The sequence below is a fragment of the Coenobita brevimanus genome, chromosome 62 (genome assembly GCF_032717465.1).
Source record: "Coenobita brevimanus isolate Jiangsu-jjx chromosome 62, ASM3271746v2, whole genome shotgun sequence".
NCBI lineage: Eukaryota > Metazoa > Arthropoda > Malacostraca > Decapoda > Coenobitidae > Coenobita > Coenobita brevimanus.
Window position 1 is genome coordinate 9,922,645 of NC_137015.1, and position 19,966 is coordinate 9,942,610.

Consider the following 19,966-nt stretch of genomic DNA (forward strand, 5'->3'; position numbering starts at 1 on the left):
GTCTTACAACCTGGATAACATCATTTAGCATTAGCAAAAATAAAATACTAAATCTATTATCATTCTTTACATGCTGTTTTTAATTTTCTACTCATCAACCCAGGAGGAAGCAACCACAATGAAGCAGTACTTATTACTACATGGAGATCAGAGTCATTGGTGACAGTGAGGCATGAACAAGGTATGTAATATTGGCACTGCACTAATATCAGTTAATCTCAAAGGGAATGCAATAACATGTAATTTCACCAGTACACTACAATAAAATATAACATAGACAATGCTACCCTGTTGCAACCCTCCATCTGACCAAGCACACACTCCCAACCTACAGGCATACCTAACCAAGCACATACCGACTTTCATTCCCCCCCCCTCCCCAATCTTTTCTTTCAAAGGTGGGTCCACGGAAAATGTCTTGAAGACATAACCTGGACCCTTCAGATTCCTTGCACAGGTTGCATTGTAATCTGATTTTTTTTTTTTTTACGTTTTCATTATTAAAAAAAAAAAAAAAAAAATACTCAAGACACAGCATTCTACCTACCAAAAGGCACCAGTTCACTATAAGACATAACTATGTGAAATTTCATGACTCTACAGTGAATACTTTCTGAGTTCTGGCCCGGAAACAAAATCTCTACACCCGGCCAGCTGCCCTGCCGCCCAACTCAACGGACTGACACATACTGATCCCAGTGATAACATCACCCTCCTTTGACTTTGTCATGTGGAAGGTCAAAATCAAAGACACACTCAGCAACGTATGTGACTGTCAGAAATATCAGTTAACCAGATGAAGTATCAGTACATGAGATCCTAACAGCTCCAGCCATACTACTGATGATGGTATGAAGAATGAACTGAATGGGAGAGTTCAAAAAGGGAGAATATGATGGAGGTTGAGGGGCATTGTGGCTGTAACATGAAATTGGAATGTTTCGTGAAAATAAATAGAAATAATCGAAGCTGGTCTAACCATGTGGAAAGAATAGGAAGTGTGACTAAGAAGAGTGTATAAAGTAAGAGACACAACATAATGTAAATGGGCATACAAGGGAAGGTGGCGGGTTGCAGGATGAAAGATCCTTGCTGAATAGGGACAAAAGTGTCTGGAGGTTCTTTGGGCCACACAGGATGGAGCATCTAGCAGATATAGCCTAGATAGAAAGATAGATAGATAGATAATGACAGATGGGTAGACAGACTGACATAGATAGATAAACAGACAGATAGTTAGACAGATGGACAGGCTGATTGACAGATCATTCTCAAGAGTTTAAAATGTATCTCAATACTTTCACAACACATAAACAAGGATTGTTTTTCTTATGGGAGTACACACACACACACACACACACACACACACACACACACACACACACACAAAATATCAAAAGAGCAAAACACAAACTGCGTAGCCATCCTATGGTGGCTATGTTTTCCGCTGTACCCTGGCTATCGCCAAAGATTTTATTCTGTAAAAGATAATACATTAGCGTACCCTATTACACCTTATTATCTCCTCGTACGGTATGTTCCTTGTAGCATTTTAACGCCGACAGTTTGTTTAATAGATACAAGAGAACAATGACGTGCCATATCGAACAAAACACTGGAAATGATGAGGTATTACGAAGACTCCTTGGCTGACGAAAATACCCTTATCACAAATCCCACCCCATGGAATGAGAGCGAGGAGGAAGTGAGGGGGGAGGGGGCGTGGCAGGAGGTTGGTCCGCAAGTCGCCAGAGGGCAACACCTGCACGCTCCACTAGCAATAGATCATTCCCGTCTTCATTAGCTATGAAGGAAGGGAAAATTTCAGTGATGGACACAGAATCATTAAAAATCGCCAATGCACGCAAGAAAGAATGTTATATATCATGTAATCAGGTGGCCACGTAAGTAAAAATTGGTGACTTGTTTGGACACGAACACCCTGCAGTCATACTATAGAACTGATCCTATGAAGTATGATCGTATTATATAATGAAAAAGTTGTATGTGGTTTGCTTGGATAAATACGAGTAGGCTATACTGCATGAGCCGCAAGTAGATGCAACGCCAATTTCTCTCAACAGTTTATGAAACTGGTGAATGTTCCTGCCTGGCATATGCAGTGCGGTTCCATACCATCTAGCTTGCCCAGTATAAAACATTAAATATAGAAAGAGCTCTGGTAAAGAATTTATAATAATTCTAACAATATTCAAATTCCTCGTTTTTAATAGGGTGGGTAGGATCCAGAAACAGGAAAAAAAAAAAAAACATTAAAGTAAGAGAAACTGTCTGCGGCAAAGTGAAAAGGGCAGGGAATCTATCTATCTATTGCCAGACGCCTTAATCCCGTAAGGGGTGGCCACAAACAAATCGCCTCCATGTCGCCCTGTCCCCCGCCATTTCATTGCCCTGCTCATGGATCACACCCCACTCTCATATACCTCTCCACTCCATCCCTCCATCTCTTCCTTGGCCTCCCCCTCCCTCTCTCCCCCTCCACCTCACTCACATACACTCTCCTCGTCAGTCTCTTGCTCTCCATCTTCTCCACATGGCCAAACCATCTCAGTGTATTTCTCCTAACGCTTCCTATCACATCCACATCCACACCACAACGCTCCTTCACTTCCTCATTTGTCAGTCTGTCTCTCCATGTGACTCCACAGGCTCCTCTCAATTAACTCATTTCCACTGCTCTCACTCTTGACTTCTGTCCCTTCAACAAGGTCCAAGCTTCACTTCCATACGTTAGAGATGGTATCACAATACTGTTATGTAGCAGCATTTTCACTTCCATGCTCACTTCCCTGTTTCTTATCGCTGAATTCAAGGAACCAGGAACCCTTCTTCCCTGTTGTATCCCTTCAAGCACTTCACCCTCTAAACTTCCATCCTTACTCATTACACTACTCAAGTACTTAAACGCACTCACATTTTCCATTTCCTCCTCATCCAACCTCACTGTACTTTCACTGACTTCACTTCTCTCGAGGACCATAACTTTACTCCTCCCTACATTCACCTTTAGATTCCGTTTATTACACACTCTCCCACACTCATCCACCAAGCCTTACAGCTCCCCTTCGTCTTCACTTAACGGCACAGTATCATCTGCAAACACCAGTACAGGGAGTTTCCAAACACTGCCCTCTCTCATTAGAGCCGCTCCAACATCCGCTGCCCTACCTTGTATCTCTTTTATAACCCCATCCCTATACAGATTGAACAACCATGGAGACAGGACACATCCTTGTTTCAATCCAACCTTCAAATAAAAAAAATCACTTAGTTCACTATCCACACATATTGCAGCCTTAGTACCCTCATACATACTCTTCATGGCCTTCAACAACTTCCCATCTACTCCATATATTCTTAATACTTTCCACAATCCTTGTCTATCCACCCTGTCATATGCTTTCTCCAAATCCATCAAGGCTGCATACAACTCCTTTCCCTTCTCTAGAAACTTTTCCACTAAAGCTCTAAGAATGAATATCTGATCTACACAACCTCTTCCTTCCTAAAACCTCCCTGGTCTTCTCCAAGTAATTCCTCTGTTATTTCCCTAACACTGTCAATAAGTATCCTACCATATACTTTTCCTATTACACTAAGAAGACAAATGCCCCTATGATTACCACACACTTCTTTTTCCCCTTTTCCTTTGTACAGGGGAACAATTATACCTGACTTCCAATCCTCCGGGACTCTACCTTCCTCCCAGGCCAATCTGCACATCTTCCACATCCATTCGACTACTATCTCTCCCCCATGCTTCAGCATTTCACCACACACTCCATCAATTCCTGGGGCTTTCCACATTTTAACTTTCTTCATTGCTTCCATGACTTCCATCCTACCGATTTCTTCCTCTCTTCTCACATCCCTCCTTCTCCCAGCCATTGACCAGTCACTAATACTCGCATTACATTTATCTCTATGTTCAACAATTCTGTAAAGTGTTCTCTCCATCTGCTCACTTTCTCTCCCTTCTCCACTAGTAATCTACCATTTTTATCTTTCACTCCCCAACTAACTTCTTGAGCACTCTGTCTGACTCTCTTTACCTCTTTCCAGAACATTTTCTTACATTCCCTCCACTTTACACTCAAGTTCCTTCCAAATTCCTCATCCACTCTCTTCTTACTCTCATACTAATCTTTTCACCTCTCTCTCCCTCTCTACATATAACTCTCTCTTCCGTCTTTCAACTTCTTCCACGCCCGTGTTTCTCATCCACTCACTATATGTTTTCTTCTTTTGTGCCACTGCCTCTCTCATCTCTTCATTCCACCATGCTGTTCCCTGCACCCCCTTTTGTCTTCTCTTCACCCCACATGCTGCACAGATTTCTTCTGTGAATACAGTATCTTGCACACACCTTCCACGTCCCCCATCTACTCCAATCCATATCTACCCAATCGCTCCTCCACTTCCCTCTTATATTCTGCCTTTTTTCCATCCTCTTGTGACCTTTCCACCCTCCTTGTATGAACAACTTCCTCCTGTTCTTCCCTTCTTGTATTTCTCCATTTCATTTGGATCTGATTCTGACCACCACCAAGTGGTGGTTAGAAAGTCCACTCCCCCAACCTCTATATACAGTACTCTTGCATCCATTACACATTAGTGGTCAGAAAGTCCACTCCCCCAACCTCTATATACTGTTGCATCCATTACACACCTTCTCATCCTTTCATTCACACACACATAATCAATCACTGACTTCCATTCATTCAGTTCACCACCCACCCTTCTCATCACCCGCCAAGTATACCTATGGATCATTTTGTGCCTGAAGAGGGTATTGGCTATCACCAACCCCCTCCCGGCACAAATATCCACTAAAGTACTGCCATTCTCATTCATCTCTGCAGGCACACCCCACTCACCAACTACTCCATCCACCTTCACATTCCCTACTTTTCCATTCATATCTACAATCAAAAACACTCTCTCATTCCTTTCAAACTTTTCCATGCACGCTTCCACATTTGTCCAGAACTCTTCTCTCACACTGCTTGCACGATCTTGCGTTGGCGCATACATGCACACAATCGCCCACATTTGTAATCCAACTTTCAGTCTTACCCACACAATCCCTGAGCCAATTGATACATACTCTCTTATATTCTCCTTCCATCTTTTACTGACAACAATACACACTCCTTCCTTTGCCCTCTCATTCTCACCTACTCCCGCGCATACACCCCATCCATACTCCCATTCTCTCACCTCCCCATTTAGTTTTGGTTAATCCACATACATCCAATTTCGCACCATCAATCACCTGGATAACCTCTCTTTCTTTCATCTCATCATTTGCACCCCTTACATTCCGTGTAGCTATTCGTATCATGTTCTTCTTTCGGTCCTTAGTCGTCACCTGTTGGTCAGTCCTAGTCTAAGGCTTGTTCGTATTTTTAGGGGAGGGGCACTAACCCTCCGCCACCCCATTTGTCACGCAGGGAACACGTGTTGGTTGGTTATAAGGTTACCACCCAGCACTGTAAATGCTTTCCTGGTTTACAGGAAATCATTTGGCTTGCCACTCAACGTAGAGCTACTCTATAAAAAAAAAAAAAAAAAAAAAAACAGTACCACTCCACAAAGTGGATGGATGATGGGTGCCCCAACCTACCACTAAAAATAATAATACCAAAACCAAACTACTGCACCCCATATATGCTCTTTTCTTTTCATGACTCCCTGATTTTCGAAAACGGAGTCTACGTCATCACTTCGAGCCAATCAGCTTCCTCCCTTAAGCTGACGAGTGGTGACGTCATCAATAAATCAGCCAATCAGAGCACAGGGATGGAAAATGAACTCAAAACAGCATGTCTATGGGATTTGAGAGAGAGAGAGAGAGAGAGAGAGAGAGAGAGAGAGAGAGAGAGAGAGAGAGAGAGAGAGAGAGAGAGAGTACTTACACGATCCTTAGTGTGATGATGATGATGATAACAACAAATGATGATGATGATAATTTGGCAGAATAAATCGCTTGGCCACAGGAGCTACGATGGCACTTACAATCGGGTGGTAGGCAGGAGTGATGTTAACTACTGCAGTTCAATATCCACACGCACTGCAGCCTTTGCACCCTCATACATACTCTTTACAGCATTCAACAACTTCCCATCTACTCCATACAGTATATTGTTAATACTTACCACAAACCTTGTCTATCTACCCTGTCATATGCTTTCTCCAAATCCATGAAGGCCGCCTACAACTTCTTTCTCTTCTCTAGAAATTTTTCCACTAAAGATCTAAGAATGAATATCTGATCTACACAATCTCTTCCCTTCCTAAAGCCTCCCTGGTCTTCTCCAACTAATCCCTGTTATTCCCTAACACTGTCAATAAGTATCCTACCGTATACTTTTCCTATTACACTAAGAAGACAAATGCCCCTATGATTACCACACACTTCTTTTTCCCTTTTTCCTTTGTACAAGGGAATAATTATACCCGACTTCCAATCCTCCGGGACTCTACCTTCCTCCCAGGCCAATCTGCACATCTTCCACATCCATTCTACAACTATCTCTTCCTCATGCTTCAGCATTTCATCACACACCATCAATTCCTGAGGCTTTCCCCATTTTGACTTTCTTCACTGCTTCCACAACTTCCATCCTACTGGCTTCTTCCTGTCTTCTCGCCTCCCTCCTTCTCCCAGCTATTCCCCAGCCACTTATACTGGCATTGCTTTCATTCTCTACGTTCAACAATTCCTTAAAGTATTCTCTCCATCTGCTCACTTTTTCTCCCTTCTCAACCAGTAATCTACTATTTTTATCTTTCACTCCCCTACTACTTTCATAGCCACCCTGTCTAACTCTTTACCTCTCTCCAGAACATTTTCTTACATTCCCTCCACTTGACACTCAAATTCCTTCCAAATTCCTCATCTACTCTCTTCTTACTCTCTCTTACTAATCTTTTCACCTCTCTCTTCCTTTTTACATAAAACTCTCTCTTCCATCTCTCAACTTCTTCCAAGCCCCTATTTCTAATCCATTCATTATATGCTTTTTTCTTTTGTGCCACAGCCTGTCTCACCTCTTCATTCCACCATGCTGTTCCTTGCACCCCCTTCGTCTTCTCATCACCCCATACACCACCTCACATGCTGCACATATATCTTCTGTGAATATCTTGCACACACCTTCCACGTCCCTCATCTGCTCCAATTCATATTTACCCAATCATTCCTCCACCTCTCTCTTATATTCCGTCTTTTTCTCATCCTTTTGTAACCTTTCCACTCTCCTTGCATACTGTATACTCCTTCCTCCCGTCCTTTCCTTCTTCTATTTCTCCATTTTACTTGCTTCCACAACTTCTTCTGACCACCACCAAGTGCAGGGTGGTTAGAAAGTCCACTCCCCCAACCTCTATATGCTCTTGCATCTATTACACATCTTTGCATCCTTTCATCCACACACACATAATCAATCACTGCCTTCCTTTCATTCAGTTCACCATCCACCCTTCTCATCACTCGCCATGTATACCTGTGGATCAACTTGTGCCTGGAGAGGGTATTGGCTATCACCAAACCCCTCCCAGCACAAATGTCCACTAAAGCACTGCCATTCTCATCCATCTCTGCAGGCACACCCCACTCACCAACTACTCCATTCACCTTCACATTCCCTACTTTACCATTCATATCACCAGTCAAAAACACTCTCTCATTCCTTTTAAACTTTTCCATGCACACTTACACATTTGTCCAGAACCCTTCTCCCACTCTGCTTGCACGATCTTGCGTTGGCACATACACGCACACAATCGCCCACACTTGTAGTCCAACTTTAAGTCTTACCCACACAATCCTTGAGCGAACTGACCCATACTCTCTTAAATTCTCCTTCCATCTGTTACTCACATCACTCGCACCTACTCCTGCACATATACCCCATCCATACTCCCATCCTCTCACACTCTCACCTCGCCATTTAGTTTCAGTTAATCCACGTACATCCACTTTCGCACCCTCAAGCACCTGGACAATCTCTCTTTCACCTCATCATTTGCACCCCTTCCATTCCATGTCGCCATCCGTATCATGTCCTTTGTTCGGTCCTTAGTCGTCATCTTTTGGTCAGTCCTGGTCCGAGGCTTCTTGTTCGTATTTTTAGTTATGTAGTTGTTTTCCGGGGAGGGGCACTAACTCTCCGCCACCCCACTTGTCACGCAGGGAACACGTGTCGGTTGGTTATAAGGTTACCACCCAGCGTTGTAAGTCTAAAGTGGTTAATGTCTACACAAAGCGGCAGACACTGCCATTCTCGACAGAACAGCCTACTAGTGTCAGAAAAGATGAGTAGTTTCCTCGTCACTAAGTCTGGCAAGAATCAGAATCTACATAACTGAGAACTGGTTGTTGATGGCAGATTGGATGATGGTAGGCCGTGAATTGTCTAAACACAACATGTTTTCTTAATCTTTTCCTCCTCATCCTCCTCCTCCTCCTCCTCATCATCATCATCATCATCATCATCATCACCATCACTCAATCACTCACTATTATAAATGAGGTGGGTGGTATCAGGAAACAGGAAGAATACGAAAGAACGAGAATTCTAATAAAGCCTACTTTCTAGCTGATTCATTACAACTTGGCAAAACCAGACCACGCCACCAGCCTAAATGTCGATCCATGACTGAATAATGAACTCTGAAGGGGTAGATGCAAAGAAGATGAGAGGATTTTGTTTTCTATTGATTTTTACCATCAATATAATCAGTAATTCATTTCTCTTGTATACTCACGTCATATCCCCTATTCGCCCTCTCATCCTGGTGCTGGAGAGGGGTGCCTTCATGTGGTGGCACTGATATAACCGATCTGCTCCGCTGCCTGGTTATACAAACGTCCCTTAACTCCTTCTGTTTCCCAAAAGAGGACGGTGGATTGCAGGAGGATTACAATTTCACCCTGCAGTCCACTGGGTTCATGTTCACATAAGCCTGGGGTTGCACCTACTACTACAACTCGCTAATCCTCCCCCTCCCCCTCATGTCTGGAGGGAAGACGCAGCCAGGATCACTGAACGAAGACCCGTGTTTTCTTTGTTAAGCGGGTGGTCTGAAGCATTGTTACAGACTGCACGAGCAACAGTTCGGGATGATATTTTTACTGTACTCTTTTTGCTTTAACGTGGCCCAACTGGGCCAACTATGCCATCTCTCCATCTTGAAGGCTGTTTCCTATAACAGAGTAACGCTGGAGTATGGTGCTAGTCATAAAGAGATGCTATGAAAAGAATATAGAGACCTAGTAGAGTCCTTTTCTGCCACTGGGTAACGAGTAATAAGCTACAAAAGAACAAAAATCTAGGCCAAGTTAAGGTGAAAGAATTAAAATGCACTCTACGAAAGCTCCGACGCATCAACAAATTTTCGTTATATGTTATCTACCGCTTTACCATACAATTCGGGATGTCAAGAGCTGAATAACCTTTTTACCTCTCGTCCTCCAGATCACTAAGCTGCATATAGTCAACGGTACCGACAATGCAGCAAGAGTGTTAATATGAGGCTGGGCATTACCTTAATCTTACAATAATTCTGGAGATTACTGCCACGTGACCTCCACATCTGACCTCCACCCTCACCCCTGGGCCTGGAAAAATTATGGCCCCGCTGTTTTTGGTGTCGCTGGAACAGGATTTCCCCGCACTAAGACACGTTCCAGATCTCATGCAAACTTACTATGGAACCTTGAGGCACCGAGAGCACTGGTCTATGAAGAAATGGATCTTGTAATTGAAGTCTTTTTCCCTTACACACACACACACACACACACACACACACACACATGCGTACCTCATTTAACTAGATCTCTGGGTGATGATGATGATGATGATGATGATGATGATGATGATGATTAAACACCCCATCGAATCCGATACACATGCCTAACCCTTTTAAAATTGAGGTTATGGTGGTGGTAACTTGAGACAGGGTTGGATGATGATGATGATGATGATGATGATGATGATGATGATGATGATGATGATGATGATGATGGTATAACTAAAACAAGACCTGAATATCCCCCAAATAATCGCAGCTAACCCACCATGTGCGTGTCAGAGGCCAGCAAGTCTCCAGAAACTCGCTCTCGTAGCCCCCTAAATAATCTTAAAATTTCATGAGAAATCCTGAAATAAGTTAGGCTAATTATGCATAAGTATAAGCATTTAGGCCGAGGCAGGGGCGAGGGTGAAGGGATGCGGCCATGGACTCAGCCGGATAAAAGGGGAGATGCGAGATTTTGACCTGGATATAAATTTTGACTGTAGAGGGTTGTTTTCTAGGGGAGGATTGGGACTTGGCAAAAACTGTCTGGCCTCAACCCTCTGACTGCTAGGATATCTCTCGACTGAACAATACCGTCTCGCGTTAGCCTATACATGAAATTTTTAGGTGTATCGGTAATAGGGAAAGGACACCACGGATTTATTTTTTTTTCCCCTACTCCTCAGCTTGCACGAGGAGCGAGCAAGGCAGGTAATTTCTCCAGGAGTAGGAGGAGGTGGTGGAGGAGATTCTGGGAGAAACTGTTACTATAGCAATCAGAGGCGTTGCAGAGAATTTTTATGGCTACCAATAATTGTTTGTTATTAGTCTTTAGATTGCCGGGATTTTTTTTTTTTTTTTCAGTATAAGATATTCCTCAGACGTTGGCCTGAATAAACGAGGTTAGAGCGTAAAGGATTGTCTTTCATCGTTTATTCTTGCTGTTTCTACAAAGTTTATTTCAGCAGAATTTGTTTCGAACCGAGGGGTATGATACAGTCTTCGTTAACCCCTTCAGTACGAAGTTGAATAAAATAGTTCTGAGGTTGCAATAATCAAACCCTCGAGGCGCTACCGTCGTGAAAGGGTTTATCTTGGCTGCGGACGTGTTCCAAAACCCTCCCTTGGCCGCGTCATCTCTAGGACTTTATTCTAGCTAACGCCATACGAAGTTATTCAACAAAGAGTGACTCACAGAAGCCGGAGTGCTAGTTCTGTCGCCACTGACCCTTTCACGGTCGGCAAAGCTCTAGTATTCTATTCCAGCTTACGCCAGACGATTTTATGCAGCCGAGTAAGTACAAGAATAATTACAGGGATTCTGAAAGTGTTATAATTATTGACCTATACCGGCAGTCAATTAGTACTCACACTCCTGGACGATTTGTTTAGCCAAGTGAGTCACAGAAACTTGGGTGTGTTGGTGAAGTTTGTGTTTAGCCTCTTCAATACGATGGCGACAGTTTATTATTACAACAGTACTGCCTGACCATTTTATTCGTCTTAGGAGAGGATTCTAATTGTGAAGTAGTTAACGAAATAGTGACTCCTAAGCTGAACAAATGCATCCAAAAGTAGCGTGGAAAAACAAAATAAGGAAAACAAGTGAGGATAAAATTAAGAATGGAAAAAATGCAGGGAAAATGAGGAAAAACTTAGGGGAAAAAAAAAGAAATACGTCACCGGACTGAAGTGGTGGGCGAGTCCAAAGCAACGACAGAGCTAAGATGTGACACGAGCAACCGGAAACGCGAAAATCAGTCAAACACATTAATACACTCGTTAGCCGAACTGGGACAAAAATAAACTCGTCAACGGGTGTGATTGTGAACCCAGAGTGGACTTATTCGTGCGTGAAGGGCTGGATTATCTGCACGGCCAGGCAGATCCACATTAGTCTGCTTATCCCTACCGTTTATTCTATTATTGCTACTGACTCACGATTTTTATTCAGCGATGACGAACCTTTGTAGTTTGTTCTTACTTTGTATTTTGTTCTTCATGGCCCCAGACGATTTTATTTTGCGGTAAAGACCTTTGTATTTTGTTCTTGTTAACCCCAGCCGATTTTTATTCAACTTGGGAAAGATGTCTAGCGGCGATATGGTTCATGAAAAATATACCTAAATCCTCCAGTTCGAAATGTCACTCCTAATCTGAAGAAAAATCGTCTGAAGGCAGCAAGAAGGGAGCAAAGAAAGTGGGAGGGACCACAGGGGTTTATTCATTTGCGAAGGATTATCGCCACAGACATGCAATATTCAAGTGCACATTTCTCATTATTCTCTTCTCCTTCAGACGATTCTGTTCTTCTCGGACGACCTTTGGACTTGGCTCTAGCTAACCTCAGACGGTTTTGTTAAGACGCATTTTGTGTTTTAACCCCGTTGCTGTTAGACGATTTTCTTCAATGTCATTCGTTTTTTTCTGCAGCCAAACGATTTCATTAAGCTTAAATGAACGGGTTAATGAAGGCAATATCAAGCTCATCCCTCCACCCTAGTCCAAAAGGTCACCCCCCTGTTGAATATAACTGTCAGGAGTGAGCGAATGTTTGTCCCCGATCGTACTGGTAGGGACAAAATTTCGTCTTATATTTCATCTATTCTCACATTCCTCTACACTTTCTAAGCTGAGAGAGACCTGGCATGTTTCTCTGCCCACTGATGATTCTCTCTTGCAATGATGCGTAGGGAGGAAGTGACGGACATGCCCCAAGTGCTAAGTAGACCTAGTGGTGTAATACAGGGTAGGCGACTATGTTATCAGTCCTAGAGAGATACCAGATAGATAGATAGATAGACAGATAGAGACAGGGACTGATAGATAGACAGACAGACAGACACAGGTAGACAGATCGAGGAATGGAGGCTTGGGGAGGTGGGATGGAATGGAGGTGAGAGGTGATTTGGGAACATGGAGGAATTTTTGCTATAGCCACCAAGGAGAACTCTGGAATGAAGTGCCAGGTAATACAAAGAGGCACCAATAAGTAAAACATTAAGTCATTTCCTTAGTGGGTTAGCTTACTCCCTTCCAGGTGTTGAGGTCCCTGATTAGAGTAGGTTACCGATCATTTAAAGGCAGATGACTAACCTACGTCCCTGGTGGCATTACAGGACCGAAAACCTCAGGAAAGTAGCTGGAAATTCGAATCTACGCGCCTAAAACACATGCACGTCACTCCAACTCGTGTTTTAAACCTCTAGACCACCAGGTGTACAGAAACTAAAGTGGATGTTAAGTAGTACTCTGATGAAAACGAAAAAATAAAAACGCCAAAAATATTCTTGTTAGCGAATCCCAGCACGAGTGTCGAATGGGATAGGCAAACGCAGAGCATGTGGTGGTGAAGGAACACGAGGAAAGAAGGAGAGGGAGGGAAAAAGAGAAAGGCGGGAGAAAAAATAGAAGAGGGAAAAGGTAAAGGAACAGGTGGTGGTGAAGAAACACAGAGGAGAGGAGAAGGAGAGGGAGGGAAAAAGAGAGAGAAGTGAGAGGGGAAAAAGGCGAGGGAAAAAAGTAAGGAAGAAAGGTTTTGGGTGCGAAACGACGTGGGCTGAGGGTGAGAGAGGCGTAGTAATGGAGACTGGGAGAGAGGGAGGGAGACAGACAGGAAGAAAGGAGAGAGAGAGAGAGATTGAAAGTTGGAAAGGCGTAGTGGGGGAGGCTGGGGAAGAGGGATCAAAGGAGACAGGGAGTGAGGGAGACAGGCAGAAAGGAGAGGAGGAGAGGAATGAAGAGAGGTGGTAAGGGTAGGAAGTATTGGAAGGTTTTGGGCGAAAACGGCTCGCACTATGAGGTGGGAGAGGCAAAGCGAGAGGGGAAGAGGAGACAGGAAGGCAGGTAGTGGAGGTAGGAGGCGGAAAGGAAGAAGGCAGGAATGAAAGGAGGCGGAAAGTAAAAAATAAAAAAAATGTGGTGAAGGAAAAAGTAAGAAAGAATGGTTCGAGGCGAGAAGGTTGGAGTTTAAGGCGTGAGAGACAGCGATGGAGGAAGGATGGGGAGGGAGGGAGGAAGAGAGGCAAGGAGAGGTGGTGCAAAACAGAGGGGGAGGAGAGGAGGAAGAAAGGGTGTAATAAAATGTGGTAAGGTGGAAAAAAACAAGGCAAGGTTTTGGGTGAGGAAATCTGGAACTAAACGAAGATGCATTGTGAGAGAGGCTCGACGTGAGGCAGGAAGGGAGGAAAGGAGGAAGTAGGAGGCAGAAAGGTGTTAAGGGAGAAAGCAGAGAAAGGTTTTGGATGCGACCGGCTGGAACTGAAGGAGGGAGAGGCATAATGACGTAAGGCAGGGAGAAAAGAAGGAGGCAGGGAGAAAGAGGGGGGAGGGGGAAACGTGGTAAAGGAAAAAGCAGGGAAGGGTTTTAGGTGGGACGGACTGGGAGTGAATAGCGGGGAGATATGGGGAGGGGAAAAATGACAGAGGAGAGGCATGATGGGAGGGAGGCAAGGAGGAAAGAAGGAAGTGAGGAAGTGAAAAAGGTGATGAGTGAGAAAGTAAGGAAGAGGGGCTTGAGGGTGGAGAACAACGGGGACTGAAGTGAGGGAGACTGAGTGAGAGAGGCAGCAAGGAAGGGAAGCAGGAACTGTGAGAAACAGAGGGAGACAAGGAATAAGGGAGGAAAGCAGGAAGTGAGGGGGTCATGGAGCAAGACTGAGGGAATGGAAGAGAGATAAGAAGAAAGTGAGACTGCAAGATAAGGTTTGGGCGAGAGGAGTTGGAATTAAGGGTGAAAATGAACTGACTGAGGGACAGAGTAAGGGAAAGAGTGAGGGAGGTAGGGAGGAAAACAAATAGGGCGAGGGAGACAGGAAGGAAAGGAAGAGAATATGTAGGAAAAAAAGAGGAAAAGAAAGATGAGCTCTGGGCGCGAGAGACTGGAACAACCGGTGAAAACAGACTGAGTGAAGGAGGAAAGAAGAAGACGAATAAGGAAGAAAGAAAGTGAGGGAGAAAGATAAAAGGCAAGGGAGACACGGAGGAAAGAAGGAGAGGCAGGAAGCAAGAAGGTAAGATAAGCTTTCGGCGAGAGAGGTGGAAATTACGGGCGAAAATAGACTACGTGAGGGAGGAAGGGAGTGAGGGAAGCAGGGAGGAAGGAGTAGGCGAGGGAAGAAGAAAGGGAGTAAGAAAAGCTTTGAGAGGGCTGGAATTAAGGACGAAAATAGGAGACTGGGAGGATAGTGGTGAGGAAGGGAAACTGGGAGGATAGTGGTGAGGAAGGGAGACTGGGAGGATAGTGGTGAGGAAGGGAGACTGGGAGGATAGTGGTGAGGAAGGGAGACGGGGAGTAAGAGAACGAGGCAGAGTGAGAAAGGGAGGCAAGGAATGAGGGAGCCAGGTAGGGGCTGGGTTAAGTGGGGGAGGCAGGGGGGAGGAGCGAGAAGCAAACAGTGAGTGAGGAAGGGAGGGAAGCTGGGCACAAGAAAAGGGAGACAGGCATCGATGGAAAAAGGACGTGAGAGAGGTAAGAGGAACGATGCACAGCGTGAGGAAGGAAAGGAGTTAAGGAGAGAGTAAGGTAAGAATCAGGGAAACAAAGAAGATAGGGAGTGAGGAAGGCAGGGAGGGAAACAGGAAGTGAGAGAGGCAGGGAATGAGGAGCTTGGGGTAAGGGAGACTATGAATAAATATGACTATGACAGTAAAAGGACGTTGGGCTGAGGGAGAACAGGGTTAAGGGAGAGAGAGAACAACGGTGAGACGCAGGTGGGAAAATGTTGAAGGCGAAAAAGGGTGAAAGATATGAGGAGTAAGGGCGGCTAGGACAGGGAGCTACATTAGTGAGAGGAAGGGAGGGAGGAGGTGTGATAGGGTTGGGCAGACTGAGTAAGGGTGACTGAAGGGGAGGGAGGGTGAAGGTGAGTTTGTGTATGGGAAGTGAAGGTATGAAGCAGAGAAGGGGGCACGGGGAGGAGGGAGGAGAGTAAGGGAGAATGTAAGGGAGCGTAAGACAGAGGGGCGGCGATGAAGGGCAGGAAAGGTGAGTGAAAATGAGTATGGGAAGTTTACAAAAGGTGAGTGAGTGAGAAACAGGATGAAGGGGGAAGAATGAGAGAAAATGAGGAGGGGGGACTTAGTAAGGGTGGGTAGGGGTGAGAGGTGAGGGAGGCTGAGAGAAAATACAGGTAAGGGGGGGGGAAGATGAGAGAGGAACAAGGGGGGTGGGGTAGAGGGCGGGGACGGTGAAGGGAAAATGAAGATAAGGGGGAAATAACATAGGTGGGTAGTAGTGGAAGGCAGGCAGGAGGCGAGGCAAGGAGGATTACATAGGATTACATAGGAAAGCAAACAGCAACAGACCTTATGGTCCTTTCGAGGCTGCGGGAGAATATGAGTGAGGGAGATTTAATAGGGATGGGCAAGAGCGAAAGGGAGCTTAAGGGAGAATCTGGATAAGTACAGAGGAATGCAAACACGAGTACCGGTGAAAGCAAACATCCACAAATCTGTAGGTCCGTTCGTGTCTGTTTGTTAAAAGGAAGAATATAACTAACAAAACCACTCTATGACTTAAAAACAAGGACAGACAAGCAGGAAGGGAGAATAATATATGGATGGCAAGGGATGGGAAAGAAGAAGAGTGAGGAAGGTAAGGGTGAAGTTTTCAGGGTGGTTCAGTGTGAGAGGCTGGGGAGAGGGAGGGAGGGTAATGGAGAACAGAATAAGGGAGGAATTTAATAAACGTGGGTAGGACTAAAAGCCAGTATGAGAGGGGGGTGAGGGTGACTGTGGGTAAGGGAAGGGAGGGTATGAAGCAGAACGAGGGGTCGGGGTGGAGAAGGGAGAATAAGGGCAAGGAAGACTTATAAAGGGTGGGTAGGAGTGAGAGGTAAGAGGGAAAGGGAGGGAGAGGGAGTATCTGGATAAGAGGACTCAAGGGTGGCAGGAAAAGCTGGTGGAAAGGGAGGGTGAGTGAGGGAGAATGACGAACAAGAGTAAGACAGAAAGTGGGTGAGGGATAGGGAGAAAAAGGGAAAGGGAGGCAGAGTGAGCAAGAAATGAGGTGAGAGGCAATATGAGTGAGGAAAAATGATGGGGAGTAAGTAAGGGATGGAGGGAGAAGGATATGGGTGAGGGAGAAAGTGGTGAAAGAAGGGAGGAAGAATGTGCGGAAGGGAGGAAGGATGAGTGAGAATATGCGTAAGGGAGAATGTGTGAAAGGGAGATAAGGGCGTGAAGCAGAAACAGGGAATGTGAGGGGAAGAAGGGGGAGACTGAGGCGAGGATATGAGGCGGAAGTATGAACGCTGAGACGTAGCAGCCAGAGAAGGGGGAGGGAGAGCAGGGAAGGAACTGGGGAGAGAGAGAGAGAGAAAGAGAAGGGAGGAAACAAGGGAGAGAGAGCAGGGAGGAAACAAGGAAGAGAAGGAGGGGAAACAAGGGAAAGAACGCGAACAATGGGGGTAAGAAGGAAGGAAACGCGAAGAGAGAGAGAGGAAACTAAGGGGGAAGAGGGAAATAAGGGAGAGGAGGAAACTGAGGGAGAGAAGGAAAGTGACGAGGAAGAGAAGAAAGGAAACAGAACAGAACGGAGGAAACAACGGAGAGAAGGGAGGAAACAACGGAGAGAAGGGAGGTAACAAGAGAGAGAAGGAAAGAAATTAAGGGAAAGAATGGAGAAAACAGAAGAGAGAGAAAGATCGAGGGTGCGAGGGAGGGAGGGTAACAGAGGGGCGGAGGAAAGTATGAAGGGAAGGGGAAAGACCAAGGGAGAGAACAGTGGAAACTAAGCGAGGGAGGGAGGAAGTGGAAGGAGCTGAGGAAAGGGGGAATGATCAAAGGGGAGACTGGAGGAAAGAGGGGAAAATGAAGGATACAAGGCAGAGACTGGAGGTAACGGGGACAGGGAGTGGTAGGGAAAGGCAGGTATGTAGGTAGGTAAGGTAGGTATGTAGGTAGGTAAGGGAGGTATGTAGGTAGGTAAGGCAGGTATGTAGGTAGGTTAGGTAGGTAGGTAGGTAGGTAGGTAAGGTACGAAGGTAGGTAAGGAAGGCATGAAAGGAAGGATGATCGAAGGATGGGAAAGGGTGGGGAAGAAATTGTGGACTTATGATGGCGAGAAGCGTGAAAGGGAGAGAGCAAGAAAGAGGAAGAGAGAAACGGAATGGAGGAAGAGGAGAAAGGGAGGGAGAAAGGAGATGAAGAAGGGAGAAAGAAGATGGACGAGAAGGAAGAGGAAGAGAGGAAGACGAGACAGGGGGGGAGAAAGGTATGAATATGGAGAAAGAGGGAGGAGGGAGGCAGATAAAAAATAAGAAGAAAGTGGAGGAGAAAGACGGAATGGAGGAGGACGAGGTGGAAGGAGAGAGAAGAAAGCAAGAAGGAGGAGGAGGAGGAGGAGAAACTGAGAAGAAGAAGAACAAGAAGGGAATGGGAGGGAGAAAGAGGGAATGGAGAGGAAGAGGATGAAGTGAGAAGGAAAGGAGGTAAAGACGGAGAAGAAAAAAAGAGGGAAGTATAAGCAGTGAAGAGAAGGGGGAAGAGGTGGGAGAGTAGGAGAAGGAGGAAGAGGAGAAGGAGGAAGAAAAATGGAGACGCGAGAGAAACAGGGAAGAGAAGACATGGAAGGAGAGGAAGAGGTGAGAAGAGAGGGAGTGAAAGACGAGACGGAGAATGGGGAGGGAGAATCAGGGAAGTGAAGAGGGAAGAAACATGAGAGAGAGAGAGAGAGGAACGGAAGAGGGGATAAGGAAACAGAGAGAGAGAGAGAAACGGAAGTAAGGAAAGAGAAACAGAGGTGATAGAGAGGAAGGGAGGGGAAAAAAAATCAGGGAAAGCGAGGAGGAGGGAAGAGAGAGGAAAGCTTTGGGATATGGGAGGAGAGGAGAAAGGAAAGAGGCATGAAAGGACTGGCTGGAGGAGAGGCAAGGTGAGGAGAGCAAGAGGTGTGTGTGTGTGTGTGTGTGTGTGTGTGTGTGTGTGTGTGTGTGTGTGTGTGTGTGTGTGTGTGTGTGTGTGTGTGTGTGTGTGTGTGTGTGTGTGTGTGTGTGTGTGTGTGTGTGTGTGTGTGTGTGTGTGTGTGTGTGTGTGTGTGTGTGTGTGTGTGTGTGTGTGTGTGTGTGTGTGTGTGTGTGTGTGTGTGTGTGTGTGTGTGTGTGTGTGTGTGTGTGTGTGTGTGTGTGTGTGTGTGTGTGTGTGTGTGTGTGTGTGTGTGTGTGTGTGTGTGTGTGTGTGTGTGTGTGTGTGTGTGTGTGTGTGTGTGTGTGTGTGTGTGTGTGTGTGTGTGTGTGTGTGTGTGTGTGTGTGTGTGTGTGTGTGTGTGTGTGTGTGTGTGTGTGTGTGTGTGTGTGTGTGTGTGTGTGTGTGTGTGTGTGTGTGTGTGTGTGTGTGTGTGTGTGTGTGTGTGTGTGTGTGTGTGTGTGTGTGTGTGTGTGTGTGTGTGTGTGTGTGTGTGTGTGTGTGTGTGTGTGTGTGTGTGTGTGTGTGTGTGTGTGTGTGTGTGTGTGTGTGTGTGTGTGTGTGTGTGTGTGTGTGTGTGTGTGTGAGAGAGAGAGAGAGAGAGAGAGAGAGAGAGAGAGAGAGGTAAACAAGAAAGGAAAAGAGAGAGGAAGAATTTAGGGACAGAGAATGAGAGGATTACAGCAGGTGGAGATATATATATATATATATATATATATATATATATATATATATATATATATATATATATTTATAAAGTGAGGTCAGACGGAGGGCGGAGAGGGAGAGGTGAGGGAAAGGGAGATAAAGTGAAGGGAAGAGAGAGAGCGAAATGTTAGGTAGGAAAGAGGAGTGAGAAAGCAGAGGATGAAATGTGGGAGAGGGGACAGTGGAGGGTGAGGGTGAGGGCGAAGGTAAGGGAGGACGGAAAGAAAAGAAGAGCTGAACGAGAGGGGAGAGGGGGAGAAGGTGATAGCACGAGAGAGAGAGAGAGAGAGAGAGAGAGAGAGAGAGAGAGAGAGAGAGAGAGAGAGCTGTGACTGAAATAAGAAAGGGAATAGTGAAAAGTGGTGACGATGGAGAGGGCGCTAGAGGTGAGGGAGGACGGAGAAAGGAAGAAAGGTGATGGAAGGAAGGTGAGGGAAAGAGAGAGGTAGGTGTGAGAAGTATGGCAGGAAGAAGGGAAAGAAGGTAGGTGAAAGGTGAGGGAGAGGGCGTAGGAGGTGAGGGAGGGCGG

General features: G+C 45.5%; 1 protein-coding gene across 1 annotated transcript in view; it reads right to left on the bottom strand.

Moving 5' to 3' along the window:
• LOC145403964 (uncharacterized) overlaps window positions 1-19,966 on the bottom strand; it is an 81,346-nt gene that overhangs the window by 20,508 nt on the left and 40,872 nt on the right. The gene's annotated exons all lie outside the window — the stretch shown is intronic.